Genomic DNA, 13,650 nt, shown 5'->3' with positions numbered 1-13,650 from the left:
TTGTTTGACTTGAGAGCTACCTCCTTGACCTTCAATTTCTCCATCTTTGCTTTTAGCTCTCCAAACTTCTTCCTTTGTTGTATCTCCATCTCCATGAGCTCATGAGTGAGTATTCTTCCAAGGACATCACTAGGGGTGAACTCTTCAAACCTCTTCTTCTCTCTAATCAATGTCACAAGAGTTAGGTTTCTTGGCGCAAATGCTACCAACATCACTTTTACAACATGATGATCATTCAAGTCATCCCCACCCAAGCCTCTAATCTTGCCAACTATCACCATCAATCTATCAAACATCTCTTGAGGGCCTTCTCCAAACTTGATAACAAACCTATTGAGTTGAGCCATCAATAGATCAATCTTGGACTTCTTTACCTTACTAACTCCTTCATGTGTAAGGTGAAGGGTGTCCCAAATCTCCTTAGCAATCTCCAAACCAATCACTTTGTTGTACTCTTCCGGGCTTAATGCACTTAGAAGAGCACTAGTAGCTTGAGCATTGAGATGTATCATGCGAACCTCTCTTGGTGTGGGATTTTTGGGATCAATGGGATCTTCAAAACCAACACACACAATATTCCACATCTTCGGATGGAGTCCAATAAGATAAGCCTTCATCATATGCTTCCACTTGGCAAAGTTGGTCCCATCAAATTGGGATAACTTGCCCGCGGGTATGTTGATATGAGTGTTAGTAGGCAAATTTATGGAATCATAATTAAAGGATACACTCGAATATGTTCTCTTGGTGTTAGACTTGAGTGTCCTCTTTGGTAGCCTTGGAGCATAGTACTCATCATCATCATATCCATTCTCCGACTCGCTGCTTGGTTGTGGACTTGATTGCACCTTTCTTCTTGCTTTGTGTTTCTTCTCCTCTTTGTTCTTGTTCTTGTCCCTTTGCTTGTCTCCCTTGGAGGATCCCTTAGCACGAAGCTTGAGCTTTGGAAGTCACTCAAGCGCTGTTGTGGCATCATCCTCAGGAGCTTCCTCAAAGCGGTCCTCTCCATCTTCCTCTGGTACCCTTTCTCTAGGACTTGCCATTTCTTCACACGGTTAAGTGCTATCATGAGGAAACCTTCTCTGATACCAATTGAAAGGATCTAGCAAGTCACCTAGAGGGGGGTGAATAGGCCTTTTTCAGCCTTCTTGGGGAGTATGTTGAGCTATCCAAACAGTCGGTTGCACCAAGAAGATGAGGAATTTGTAGATCGGATGCAAACCCTAAAAATCAATCCAAATCACAAGTAATAACAACAACAACAGCAATCAAAGTGACACACAAGGATTTATCCGGTGGTTCAACTCGCCACAAAGGCTTATCTACATCCACGTTTTTGAGGTTAGCCACAAAGGCTATGGAGTCTCTTTCAACTCACTCCTCTTCTCCAACCTATCACTAAGGCAATGGGTTAGAGGGTTCCACTAAGTCACAAAGGGTAATACAAACTTCCCGGTGCTCAACCACAACAGATTGGGAGCTACCGGGCGACTGCTAGCCGTCTAGGAGCCAAGCTCCAAGAGTAACGAACACACCAAGCAGCTAGGGCTTCACCAAGTGCACAAGAATGGAGGAGAAGGATCTTCTCGAGCTTGCTCACACTCTCTAGAGCCAAATCCCTCAAGGAATCACAAAGATTTGAGCAAGGGAGTTGGGAGCACCAAGCTTGGGTGAGAGAGAGAGAGCTTCAGTTCGAGTCTAAGTGAATGAGGAAGAAGATAACCGTTGGGTGCGAAGGGGTATGGTATAAATACCACCCACGTCACCCACAAAACGATCTGGTCAGATAGACCCCGGAGCCTCCACGTTTGAGCGCGGAGGTTCCGCGTAGGCCAAAGCAGATAAGAATTCAGCTCTGCTGGCCTTTTTGTGGCTAGGATTATTTGAGATGTAGATAGAGTTTTGAGCACTTGGTTACATCCAGCACACCATTAGTATCCCCCTTGATAGTACGGCTTGTCCTATGACTCAATTTCAAAATATAAAATAAATTAAACTAGCTCTTAGAGCCGTGGCAAGCCATCCATTCAAGTTTGGGGGTCTCCTCAATTTCTTTGCATCCACGATTAAAAATATGCTGTCAAACACTTGTCAAAGCTATTAGTCCTTTAATTATGTGGTCAAAATCACCAAAATCCACTTAGAGCTTGATTGCACTTACACATGCACATGTTACAAGTGTATGTTCTAAATATTTTATCTGTTTTCAGACGTATGTTACATTTAAATATTTTTTTCATGTTGCAAGTGTTTTATGTTGTTCGGCAGGGGGTGAAACCGGGGGCCGGGGGACGGGGGCGCTGGGGGCCGACAAACGTGGGTGCTGCGATCGGGGCACGCTGAGGGTGTGCTCATCCTCAGCCGCTCATCCCGTCTCCCGAGTGTCGCCCACACGAAGAGAGAGAGGGAGGGGGGGGTCAGGGGAAGGACCGACTAGGGCAGAGTGCACCCGTGGGGCGGGACAGAGTCAGACGGGGGATGAGGGCGTCGGGGGTCGACAGACGTGGGTGCTGCGATCGGGGCACGCTGGGGGCGTGCTTGTCCTCAGCCGCTCATCCCGCCTCCCGAGTGTCGGCCGCGCGAAGAGAGAGGAGGTGGTCAGGGGAAGGACCAACTGGGGCAGAGTGCGCGCATGGGGCGGGATAGAGTTAGACGGGGGCAGGGCGAAGGCAGACGGGGGCGGGCTGTGCGGGTGTCCAAGCACTAGCCACGCCGTAGTTAAAAACATATGGTAAAAAGGCATTTGCCTAAAAATGGTTTCATTTTAGACGCTGCACAATAAATAAATGTTTTTTTACCTATAAACAGTAGTCATTCTAGCGCAACAGAGAAGAGAGAGAGGAGAGAAGTAGAATGTACTAAGTTTACAAACAGCTGATACATCAGCTCTAAGAAACTTTGTGAGAATAAAATAGGCCATGTATTAACGATGAAATGAAATATATCCTAGTGCCTAACTATAGTATTGGTAGACTAATGGTGGGTTGCAAATGTACATAAAGGCAGTAGTAGAGTGCATTGTTATCTATGCTCTTATTAAGTCAGTCACAAAACAATTAACGATCAAAGCACCGATCAAATTTGATTTGCACGCAAAAAAGTTGAAACCAACGAATATATATGTTGCATTGGAAGATCTTAATAATTTTTTTGGTCAGGATTTTATTCAATGTTTCACACAAAGGATTATTCAAGCAAGTTATGTGTCACTAAACAGTTCTTGTTGACACAGCAAAGGACCCGCACCAAAAAATTATTAAGAGCTCTGTGGGGTATAACCCCAGGTACCCACGGCGAGGGACATGGATCACACCATTAGGAACGGTCTTGTCCACAACATCAAAACTTGCGGTGCACGACACTGCTCGGCGTACACCGCAAGACACTTAGAAAATTTGATAGGATACTATAGATATTATAATCTAAATAGAATACTTGTCATATAACCGACTATGATACTTTTCTTGTAACCCTACCCCTCCAGAGTTATAAGGAGGGGCAGGGGTCCCCTAGTCGGCAGAGATCCCAAGATATCCCATCTCATAATACAATTCACCAAAGACACAGGACGTAGGGTATTACGTCAAGCTAACAGCCTGAATCTATCTAAATCGTTGTCTCTGCGTTCTGTGTCGCCATCTAGTTCCCATCACGCGCGCCTCTACCGATTCATCTACTACTGTGGGCATACCCCTCGGTGGACTGCCGACCAGATTTCGTCGACAGTGGCGCGCCAGATAGGGGGTGTGCGTGCTGATTCTATGGTGAACCAGATGGGAATCTTTTCTTCAACCAACGTCGCCGACAACTTGGCATTCGACGACAACTTGACGCTGGCACGCAGCGGATTGCTTTCCTCGGTGAACGGCCGCATGTACTAGAGTCCGACGCCTTGCCATGTGCCTTCAACAGACGCAACACGCGACAACAAGATCAGAGTCAAGCAATCTAAGAAAGCTTAGTCAAGTCGCTTCCTAATTAAATATTATTATTATACTTATAAATATATCCGAATGTGTGCATGATTTCTATTGGCAGCAATACGATCGGATACGCAAGATCATTGCCACAGATCACGACGACCAACAATCAAGAAAAAGGTGACCAACGATAAAGCGATGTGGAGTAATGTTTTCACAAAGATGCTGATCGGCTGTATATGCTAACTGGTCGAAGAAATATAGAAGCACATATTTATCTGGATCTACGGAGCCGTGGGATGCAAGCTAGCAAGACTCCCTCGTACTCATGCACGCTCATCGAGATAACGCCGCGTCTACGCTGGGAGCAGCAAGCAAGAAGAGCAGCGCGCTGCCGGCCAAGGCGACGTCATCGACGTGCACTGCGGTCGAATTCGACTCCTACACGGGTTCGACTGCATCACAAGGTGCATGTCCGGCTTAGCAATCCAATATCCAGAGGGGAGACGTGCGGCGTACAGGAGCATGCAAGAGGAGGGTCAAGACGTGCAGGCCTTCACCAAAAATAGTCATAAAAGATTTGCATGCATACGAGTTCATCAGAACCGGCTCCTACACGAGATCAACCCCGAGCCGCTAAGCGAGCCGTCCGAGCCGCCAAGCGAGCCACCAAGCGAGCCGCTAAGCGCGCCCAAGTCATAAGCGAGCCATGCCGCGTCACAATGATGATCGCCGCAAAGAACATTGCTATGTCGACCGCAACCGCGACTGCCGCCATAACGATAGGCCGGAAAGCTTCGAGGACAGGGCAATTTCGTCGACGCCGATCAAATAACGTCATACGCCGCCGACCAGATATTCTGTCTAAAGATAAGTACCCTTCCTATATTTATATTTAATACAATTTTTACCATGATGTTTCTCCATACTGTCCTCTACATGATTATTCTTCGAACAACTTTTCTCCACGTATACCATCTTAAAGATGACATACGCTTTTGCCTTAACGGCTCTTCGAACAGCCACATTTACGCTTGTGCTTTCCAGAGACGGCCCTTTCTTCAGCTTCTCCCTACATGTGCACGAGCGCCTACCCTCTGCGTTATGGGTGGTCGGCAGCGGTTCCTCGGTGACGCTTGTCTTCCTACACGTACGCGAGCTCTAGCGCTCCGCGTTACAATTTACGGGCTAGCCGGGGCTGGAGGCTCATCCACAAATTAACGGCTGGTTCTCCAAAAGAACACTTAATGTTTACAATATTTTTAAAATATTCTCCAACGACTCGCTGACGGGCCACATTCTCATTTGTGTTATCCAGAAGCGGCCCTGTTCTCGATCTCATACCTACACATGCACGAGCATCAGCCCTCTGCGTTATGGGTGATCGACGGTGGCTCCTCGTTGACGCCTGTGCTCTTACGCTTAAACGGGTGCTAAGCACTCTACGCTATAGGATATGGGCTAGTCAGGGCTGGTGATGGGGGCTGGTGATGCTATACAGAATCAACTGGAAGAAAGTTACTCATATTTAAAATATGAATAAATTCTAAATAAACATAATATTTATCTACAACTGCTCGGCAAGATACATCATATACTACCTGTTCTACATATTTGTATTGCAGAGACCTGGTTCAGTCAACGAGCTTATTTTTTACGCTCGGGACTGAATCACCCGGAAAGGACAAAAGGACCATCGTCCGGGTGGTCGCACCACCTGACATTTAGACTTCTTTGTCGATCAACTGGTTCGGACCGCTAGGTTCATGGACATCGTCGCCGACCAGTTGGTTGGATTGTTCGGCGCTCAGTTCTACTTGGCATTCACTTCGTCGCTGACTCGCCAGCTAAGTTGGGGAGTCCTTGGCCTTCAGATTCTTCATGCAAGCGTCGTCAGCTAAGCTGGGCACTTCTCGGCGTTCGGATTCTTCGTGCAAGCATCGTCAGCTAAGCCGAGGACTCCTTTGGTGGTCGGATTTTGCTACGTCTCATCGGTGTGCTATCAAGTTGCTCCATGCTATTCGAATCAGGGTGCTGATCTTGGGTAGCACGTCCGGGATCTTGATAAGTACATGGCGGATGACGTTGGCAAGCTTTCATTAAAATTCTTTGACCCAGCTACAAGATTTATTTTTTCATCTTCTAGCGGGCTCGGGGACTACGTGTGTACACGTCATCTTGCGATGATTGTACTACTTCTCTACATCAATTTTTTCTTGGCTAAGCTGGGGACTGGTTTCCTTATAACCTTACCCTTCCAGAGTATATAAGGAGAGGCAGGGGTCCCCTAGTCGGTAGAGATCCCAAGATATCCCATCTCATAATATAATCCACCAAAGACACAAGACGTAGGGTATTACGTCAAGCTGACGGTCTGAACATGTCTAAATCGCCGTCTCTGCGTTCCATGTTGCCATCTAGTTCCCCATCACGCGCACCTCCACTGATTCATCTATTACCGTGGGCATACCCCTCGGTAGACTGTCGACTAGATTTCATTGACAAGCTCAGAACGACTTTGTCGGGTACCGTAAAAAGGGGCTCCCTAAGCAAAAACCGAAAAAATCGCTTAGACCCTGCAAAAATCGAAGCCAAGGGACAACTACCGGCAAACCCCCACCTTATCCGAGGCTACCGATTCTTCGCCTCGCTCGAGGCCTCGCACGTAAGGCCTCGAACGGGGTACCGATTCTCTGTCTCGCTCGAGGCCCCGCACGTAAGGGCTCGGACAGGATACCGATTCTCCGTCTCGCTCGAGGCCTCGCACATAAGGCCTCGGACGGGGTACCGATTCTCTGTCTTGCTCGAGGCCCCACATGTAAGGCCTCGAATGGGGTGTCGATTCTTCGTCTCGCTCGAGGCCCCACATGTAAAGCCTCAGACGAGGTGCCGATTCTCCGCCAAACTCGAGGCCGGCTCGGCGACAACCCCGTCGCCTCCGCCTCGACCGATTTCCCTGACAGAACGTCACGTCCAATTAACGTGACCAACCACTCCCGCGACGTCAGCCGGACGACGGCTCGACACAGCAGAGTGACCGACGAGATGGGAGTCGCATCAACACCATGCCGTCCGGGACAGGACGAGGTAGGGGTTACTAGCCGCTGTGCTCAGCACTATGCCCAGGACTGAAGCCCGTGCTGCACTGTGCTGCCTAACCCCAACTGCTCCAAGGATAGCGCGGCGTGGGGAGTCAAGTTCGGGTCCCTGTAGCCTCAGAATCAGTGTACGGGACCAACTGCTCCATCCGAGCCTCGGCCATCCGCTTCGGGGTCTCGGCAGCCTCAGGATTTGCGCCTGCCGAGCCCCCCACGATGGTTCAGCCTCTGCACCGACTAAGCCTCGGCTCTCTACGCTGTCGATATACAGCGACCGACACGTCGTCCGCCATGCCCTACTTCAAGCTATCACTGGAGCTCCCACGTCGTATAGGATCGGGTGTGACCGGCGCGTCGCTCCAGTACATCAAGGACAAGACCGCTATGTCGACCATGCCGCCATAGTGGCAAGCTACAGGGCTCGGTCACGCCACCCCCCGCACGCAAGACGCCGTGTAGCGAACACATGTATCGCCCCTGTCCCCCTTCAACTATAAAAGGGAGTGACCGGGGCCATTTTTGGAGAGGAGCTCATGAGTTCACGAACTCACGCATAGACGCACACACAGACAGATAGAGATTCAAACACACACGCGCAAGCAACGCACAACACTCTGTAATACGCGCATTCCTCCACACTGCCTGAGATCAACGTCTCAAGCAATTCACACTGCTCCACGCAGAGACCTGGGACTAGCTCCCTCTCTCGCCCTACTTGTAACCCCCCTACTACAAGCACCTCGGTGCAAGGAATACAAGATCAATCTCTCAGACTAGACGTAGGGCATCTATTGCCTAAACTAGTATAAACCTTGTGTCTCTTTGCATCACCATCCGGGGTTAGGGGCACGCAGTACATTTTCACTAGTTGGTTGAGGGCCCGCCGGTCCAAAACACCAACAGTTGGCGTGCTAGGTAGAGGCTCTACTGCGTGTTAGCTTCATCATCCCAACAAGTTCTGCATAGCAGACCCTATATGACCACTGCGTCTCGACATGGTGATCTGGTTCGGGAGCCTAGACTTCATGTCTCTAGGATGTGAGTATGATATGGTACTCCTCACACCCAGAGCCCCATCGACCGATGACGATACCATGCACCAGTAGCCTAGGCGCAGGCGGCGCCTGGGCCACCGTTCTCATCGCACTCGCTAGGCACGCCGCGAGCGGGACTGCCCCGACACCGCGCAAGCTTAGGAAGACACACTGCGCCCCACCGGTACCCCATGCCCAGCTGTTGGTATAGAGTCCCTGGTTGGGGACCTATCCAGCTTAAGCCTGGGTAAGGGAAAGACGCCGGTGGCATGCAGCGTCGCCCCGTCATCAAGCTCTGCCCCATCGCCTCCTGAGGGGTCGACTCTGGTGGAGCAAAGCCCGGCGATGGCACCATCCCTGTACCCCTTCGGGTTGACTAATGCCGCCGCCGCCTACGCTTCCGCCTACGCTTCCGCTCACGCGAAGCCCTCATGACACCACCAACGCTTCGCCCTTGACCTCGATGCCACTACCTCGACCCACACCCACGCTGACTCCTCGAAGGAGGACGAGGCATGGGCCAGAGCGGACTTCTCCAGGCTTCGCGACCTTGAAGCCATGCGCCACTTCTTAGTCGCGAGCGACTACTGCTTCGGCTACTCTGACTCCGACGACGAAGGCACTTACGACCCCACTCGCGAGTGTTTCAACATCGGGCTTGGGATGCCAAGAGCGAGCAATGAGGACAAAGGGGGACGTAGGTGCCTCATCCCCCACTCGCTGCGAGGCTGCCTCGGTAGCCTCTCCTTGGGCGTCCGGCTCCTTCGGGTCGGCCCTGGCTGAGGCCGCGCCATGCTATATGGCGGCTTGTGCCTCCATCACCCATTGGGCGGTGGAGCTGGTGCTCACCTTGAGCGCCTTATGTGGCACCAGGGCGGGCACTTCCGCCTGACGCTTCCAGCTAAGGGCAAAGCACTCACAAGATCAACATATGACCAAGGGACGAGCGGGAGAGGCTACAGACATTGACAAAGCACTTACCCTGAACGGGGACACAACCGCTTCTGCACTGCGTCCCTCATCCTCTGCAACGACGACGGCAGCGACGGAGGCACGGCCTCCATGTCCGCCAGTGCCAGTCGGCCCTCGCTGGACTCTGGTGCCTCCTTGACCCTCTGCGGAGGTGGTCGCGTCGCCCTCGCCGCCACCTGCTCCACCTCCATGGTTGAGCCCACCAGGCTAACGGCACGCTTCCCTAACACCCGTGCCTCAGGCGCATCGGCCTTGGCCCCGGGGCGGGCGATCGCCGGCCCCGAGGCGTCCTCTCCTCCTCCTCCTAGAGACGCTGGGCTGCTCGTCGATGCCCCGAACACCATCCCCCTGATGTCAGGGAGATGGTCCAGGATACCCCGCCCCACCTCGCTCTCGTCATCATCGCTCGAGGAATCCGACAATGACGGTGACAGAGAAGGCTCCACCGAGAGACTCGCGTGCCTCTGATGCCGGTGATGTTTCTCCAGCTCTTCGTGCTCAAGGATCTTCCTCTTGCGCCTTGCCTCCTCGGCATCCTTCCGCTTCTTCTGTGCCTCGGCATGCGCCCAGTTCACTGCCCACCGCTCTGCGTCCTCGGGAACAGGCGGCGGGAAGGCTCGCACATCCCTCATCCCCTACAGGAACGGTGAACACAAATAAGGGAACAGGAAAATGCGAGGAGCAAGGAGGCCTCGAGGGCCGCAGCGGCATGTGACTTACTAGAGAGAGGTACCCCCACGATGGGCGCATCATGAACGGGGTCAGACCACCGCTCCTTAGCTGCCCCTCCACCATCTCTCTCACCCGACATAGAATCTCCTCGTTAGAGAGGGCGATTGCAGACATCCAAACGCCCTCGATCGGCTCATTCGGTGTCATGTCGAACAGGCGCTGCCGCTGAGCCATCAATGGCAGCACCCTCTGGCAGTGGAAGGCTGCCACGACCACTGTCGTTGTAAGGCCATGGCTGCGCAGCCTCTCCAGCCCCTACAGGAGCGGCCGTAGCTTGGGCTGATCAACCACCGGAACACCGTACCTCCACTTCTCTAGCTGGCTCTCCATGACCCGCTCAGTGTAGGGGGGAAGTCCGCCGTCATCGTTGTGGAGGTAGAACCAGCTATTGTACCAGCGACAGTTGGACGACGCGAGTTGGGCTAGGATGTAAAGGGGCTGCCAGTCTTGGCACACTAGGAGAGTGCAGCCATCGGCCCTCATCGCCTTCCGCATGCCCGCCATGCCCGTCGGCTTGGTGGTGAGCCCTGCCCAAAAGAGGTGGAGCCACAACTCCTAGTGGGGGGCGATGCCTAGGTACCCCTCGTAGACGGCGACAAAGATGACCGCCTACGCGATGGAGTTGGGGTTGAAGTTGTGGAGCTCCACGCTGTAATAATGCGAGAGCACCCGCATGAACCGGTCCACTGGTAGGCTGAAGCCATGCTCGTGAAGGCCACGAAGCTCACGATGTACCCGTCGCGTGGCCTCGGCTTCGACTCACCCCCTGGAGCAATCCACTCTGGCCTGGTGGGGTCGGTGACCAGGCAGAGGAGGCCGTCATCGACGAGCGACTGTAGCATCTCTGTGGACACATCGGGTGGACCCCAAGGATCCACCTAGAGGACAACAGCGCTGCCAGCCATGGGTACAGTGGAGAATGCGGCTACGATGGTAAGGCTCTCTCTCTCTTTCCCCCTTCTCCCTTCTTCTCCCCAGCGCTCTCTGTTCCTAGCAACGGCTCGAGGGCAGCAAAGGCGAATGCGGGCAAGGTAAGGAGGAGAGGGGCGAGGCTCGTTACGTATTTATGCGGGAAGGGGACAAAATGGACGGGCGACAAAATCGGGGAAGTTTCCCTTAGATCTAGCGCAGTTAATCTGGATCCGATTAAACTGCCCGCGCGCCCACCTTTCCCTTATTAATCATGCATGCACAGTAACGTCTCATCCGCTAACATCACGTCGCATCCAACCATAGCAACGGCAGGCGTCGTTCCATCTCCTCGAGAAACCGCCTCAAAAGGCGCACCTGCCGTTGTCAGCCGATGGGAGAGGAATGTTCCCCACCCGATTCCTTTCAGACGAAGGAACTGGGCACCGAGCCTGTTATGGTCTAGGGGTTCAAAGGCTGGGCCCCCGAGGGTCTCAACAGCCACCCCAGGACAACAGAGTCAGGGACGACTATGGGCGAGCCCGTACATGGCTGAGGCCTGAGCAAGCGATCGCTCGGGATGCCCTAAGTCATGTCTGAGACCAGCGGGGAGGTCTCTGAATGGGATCCCACCATAGGGAGGCACCGAGCCCCCGGGGCCCATTGAACGGCCCTGGGACCCACTAGAGAAGCCCTCTGGTACTTTTGGAGTGCGTCTCTGGACCACCAGTCGACCCTTATCGAATGGGCACGGGCCTCCACTTGGACTTACCCGATAACAGCTCACTGGAGGTGTCACTGCTCGTGCCCACCAAGGGTAGCCTGGCATACTCCACCCCTCCTTCCGAACGAAAAGGATGCACGAGGGTCGCACAAAAAAGACAGGGAAACTCCTGATTGCTCTCTCGCTCCGTGCAGAGGCTCAGGGGCTCTTCCTGCAACCAAGCCGAGACCCAGCGACCCAAACTCGCACTCAAAGGCTCGGCAAACAACCCCTCCTTCCGAACGAAAAGGATGCACGAGGGTCGCACAAAAAAGGTAGGGAAACTCCTGATCGCCCTCTCGCTCCGTGCAGAGGCTCGGGGGCTCTTCCTGCAACCAAACCGAGACCCAGCGACCCAAACTCGCACTCGAAGGCTCGACAAACAACCCCTCCTTCTGAACAAAAAGGATGCGCGAGGGTCGCACAAAAAATATAGGGAAACTTCTGATCGCCCTCTCACTCCGTGCAGAGGCTCAGGGGCTCTTCCTGCAACCAAGCCGAGACCCAGCGACCCAAACTCGCACTCGAGGGCTCGGCAAACAACCCCTCCTTCCGAACGCAAAGGATGCGCGAGGGCCGCATAAAAAATACAGGGAGACACCTGATCGCCCTCTTGCTCCGAGCAGAGGCTTGAGGGCTCTTCCTGCAACCAGGTCGAAGACCAGCAACCCGAGCTCACACGCGGGGGCCTGGCAAAACGCGATAAAGGGCATTGAGCCCGTTACGGTTCAGGGGTTCGAAGGCTGGGCCCCCGAGGGTCTCGATAGCCGCCCTAGGACAATAGAGTCTGGGACGACTATGGGTGAGCCCGTACATGGCCGATGCCTGAGCAAGCGATCGCTCAGGATGCCCTAAGTTGTGTCCGAGACCAGTAGGGAGGTCTCTAAATGGGATCCCACCGCAGGGAGGCACCGAGCCCCTGGGGCCAAACGAATGGCCTTGGGACCCACTAGAGAAGCCCTCTGGTACTTTTGGAGTGCGTCTCTGGACCACCAGCTGACCCCTATTTAATGGGGCACGTGCCTCCACTCGGACTTACCCGATAATAGCTCACCAGAGATGTCACTGCTCGCACCCACCGAGGGTAGCCTGGCATACTCCACCCCTCATTCCGAATGAAAAGGATGTGTGAGGGCCGCACAAAAAAGACAGGGGAACTCCTGATCGCCCTCTTGCTCTGCGCAGAGGCTCGGGGGCTCTTCCTGTAACCAAGCCGAGACCCAGCGACCCAAATTCGCACTCATGGGCTCAGCAAACACGATAAAACCCCTCGCTCAAACACGTGAAAAGCCCCTAGAGGAATAAATCGACTCCTCCAGGGCCTTGGGGGCTACACCTGGCGGGTGCGCTCGTGCACACCCACCGAGGCCTCGAGTACGAAACACCATCCCGCCAGGAGCTGCCGCGAGCCAAGTCTCGTCAAAACCTCAGGGAGAGCGCTCACACTCTCCTCGAGGCTCAGGGGCTACTGTCGGGTACCATAAAAAGGGGTCCCGTAAGTAAAACCGAAAAAATCGCTTAGACCCTGCAAAAATCGAAGCCAAGGTACAACTACCGGCAAACCCCCACCTTATCCGAGGCTACCGATTCTCCACCTCGCTCGAGGCCTCGCACGTAAGGCCTCGGATGGGGTACCAATTCTTCGTCTCGCTCGAGGCCCCGCACGTAAGGCCTCGGACGGGGTACCGATTCTCCATCTCGCTTGAGGCCTCGCACGGGGTACCGATTCTCCGTCTCGCTCGAGGCCCCACACGTAAGGCCTCGGACGGGTGCCGATTCTCCGTCTCGCTCGAGGCCCCGCACGTAAAGCATCGGACGAGGTGCCGATTCTCCGCCTCGCTCGAGGCCGGCTCGGCGACAACCTCGTCGCCTCCGCCTCGATCGATTTCTCTGATAGAATGTCACGTCCAATTAACGCGACCAACCACTCCCGCGACGTCAGCCGGATGACGGCTCGACATAGCAGAGTGACTGACGAGATGGGAGTCGCGTCAACACCATGCCGTCCGGGATAGGACGGGGCAGGGGTTACCGGTCGCTGTGCTCGGCACTGTGCCCACGACTGACGCCCGTGCTGCACTGTGTTGCCTAACCCCAACTGCTCCGAGGACAGCGCGGCGTGGGGAGTCAAGTTCGGGTCCCTGTAGCCTCGGAAGCAGTTTACGGGACCAACTGCTCCCTCCGAGCCTCGGCCATCCGCTTTGGGGTCTCGACAGCCTTGG

This window comes from Miscanthus floridulus, chromosome 16 (assembly GCF_019320115.1).
Source record: "Miscanthus floridulus cultivar M001 chromosome 16, ASM1932011v1, whole genome shotgun sequence".
Classification (NCBI taxonomy): Eukaryota; Viridiplantae; Streptophyta; class Magnoliopsida; order Poales; family Poaceae; genus Miscanthus; species Miscanthus floridulus.
This window is presented reverse-complemented; position numbering follows the sequence as displayed.